The sequence below is a fragment of the Meriones unguiculatus genome, chromosome 2 (assembly GCF_030254825.1).
Source record: "Meriones unguiculatus strain TT.TT164.6M chromosome 2, Bangor_MerUng_6.1, whole genome shotgun sequence".
In the NCBI taxonomy this organism is placed as follows: domain Eukaryota; kingdom Metazoa; phylum Chordata; class Mammalia; order Rodentia; family Muridae; genus Meriones; species Meriones unguiculatus.
In genome coordinates, this window is record NC_083350.1 from 181,265,158 (window position 1) to 181,267,679 (window position 2,522).

Below are 2,522 nucleotides of genomic sequence, written 5' to 3' on the forward strand. Positions count from 1 at the left end.
TGCATGGGAGAATTTCGATGCCTGCTTATATTTCCTTGGGGAATATAGGACTATTTAATTGATTTACCTGGTCCTGATTCAGCTTTGGTAAGTCAAAACAATCAAGAAAATTGTCCATTTCAGTTAGATTTTCAAATTTTATGGCATATAGACTTTTGAAGTTAGTCCTAATGATTGTTTGGATTTCCTCAGTGTCTGTAGTTATATCCCCTTTTCATTTCTGATTTTGTTTATTTGGATGGTGTATCTCTGCCTTTTAGTTAGCTTGGCTAAGGGTTTGTCGATCTTGTTGATTTTCTGAAACAACCAGCTCTTGGTTTCATTGATTCTTTGAATTGTTTTATTTGTTTCCAATTGATTGATTTCAGCCCTGAGTTTGATTATTTCCAGCTGTCTACTCCTCTTTGGTGTGTCTGCTTCTTCTTTTTCTAGGGTTTTTAAGTGAGCCATTAATTTGCTTGAATGCACTGTCTCGAATTTCTTCTTGAAGGCACTTAGTGCTATGAACTTTCCTCTTAGCACTGCCTTCATTGTATCCCACATGTTTGGGTATGCTGTGTCTTCATTTTTACTGAGATTTAGGTAGACTTTAATTTCTTTCTTTATTTCTTCCCTAACCCAGCTGTCATTTTGTAGCAAGTTGTTCAGTTTCCATGTGTGTGTAGGCTTTTTGCTATTTCTGTTGCTGAGGTCCAGCTTTACTCCATGGTGATCAGAGAGGATACAAAGGATTATTTCAATCTTCTTGTATCTCTTGAGGCTTGCTTTGTGACCAACTATGTGGTCTATTTTGGAGAAGGTTCCACGAGGTGCTGAGAAGAAGGTAAATTCTTTTGTGTTTGGGTGTAAGGTTCTGTAAATGTCTGTTAGATCCATTTGATTCATGACCTCTGAAAGAGATTTTGTGTTTGTTTAATTTCTGTTTTGTTGACCTATCCTTTGTTGAGAGTGGGGTGTTGAAGTCTCCCACTATTAATGTGTGGGGATCTATATGTGGTTTAAGTTTTATCAATGTTTCTTTTACAAATGTGGGTGCCCTTGTATTTGGGGCATAGATGTTCAGGATTGTGATTTCCTCCTGGTAGAATTTTCCCTTGATGTGTATGAAGTTTCCTTCCCCATCTCTTTTGATTAATTTTGATTGAAAGTCTATTTTATTAGATATTAGAATGACTACTCCTGCTTGCTTCTTGGGTCCATTTGCTTGCAAAGCCGTCTTCCAACCCTTTAACCTCAGGTAATGTCTATCTTTGTGCCTTCGGTGTGTTTCTTGTATGCAACAGATTGCTGGGTTTGGTTTATGCATCCATTCTGTTAGTCTGTGTCTTTTTATTGGAGAGTTGAATCCACTGATGTTGAGAGAGATTAATGACCAGTGGCTGTTAGAGCCTTTGATTTTGATGTTGGCTACTGTCATAAGGTTGTGTGTTTGGTTGCTTTTTGTTTTATTGTAGTGAGGTTAATTATTTCCTGTGTTTTCTTGAAAGTAGCTTGTTTCCTTGGGTTGTATTTTCCCTTCTAGTATCTTCAGTGGTGCTGGATTTGTGTGTAGGTATTGTTTTAACTTGTTTTTGTCCTTGAATATCTTGTTTTCTCTGTCTATGAGGACTGAGAGTTTTTCGGGGTATAGTAGCCTTTGCTAACATCTGTGTTCTGTTAGGGTCTGCGTGATATCTGTCCAGGCCCTTCTGGCTTTCATAGTCTCTGTTGAAAAGTCAGGTGTGATCCTAATGGGTTTGCCATTATATGTTAAAAATATGACTGCTTCATGAATTTACGTGTCATCCTTGCGCAGGGGCCATGCTAATCTTCTCTGTATTGTTCCAATTTTAGTATGTGTGCTGCCGAGGTGAGCACCCTGTCATGTGTCTAATGATGATTTCATTCCACATTTGCTCAATGAATATTCACTGTGGATATACTACTTAAATGCATTCACCTTTTAAAATTTGCCAAACCATATTTTCTATGCTTATGAGTTTCAGTGGTTATAAGTTAGACATTGGTGAGGCAGAGAAAATAACATATTTCCAAGTTCAGCTGAAAAACTTAGATTTTAACATCATCAGTTGTAAGTGGGCAATACAGAGATTTTTATAGCTATTTATTGTAAAAGTATAAATTAGAAAGTCTTTGGTATAGGCTTTGATGCCAAAAAATATATAGATTGAAGAAAATTTTGTGTATATATATATAAATATAATGTATATGATATACATGTATGTAGATATGCATACACATGCTCATTCTAAGGATGTTTTATATAGAAGAGGGAATAAAATAAATTTTCTTTATGTTACAGGTAAAGCATACTTATATCATATGTATATAATCTGTTGATTATTTATCAGTTTTATCAGTTTTAAACAGACAAAAACACTAACACATTATGGTAATGAGCATATATTTGAAGTTCATATATTAGTATAGAATTTACACAAAAACTTACACATTCTAGATAGGAACTGATAAAGATGCTCTTCCTTGTGTTTTATTTCACAGATGGCTAATAATAAACACAC

The 2,522-nt window shown here is 35.2% G+C and overlaps 1 non-coding gene across 1 annotated transcript; it reads right to left on the bottom strand.

Moving 5' to 3' along the window:
• Positions 1-1,750: 1,750 nt before the first annotated feature.
• On the bottom strand, positions 1,751-1,857 carry LOC132652683 (U6 spliceosomal RNA). Its single transcript, XR_009590260.1, has one exon. It is a non-coding gene; the product is annotated as a U6 spliceosomal RNA (small nuclear RNA).
• Positions 1,858-2,522: the final 665 nt, after the last annotated feature.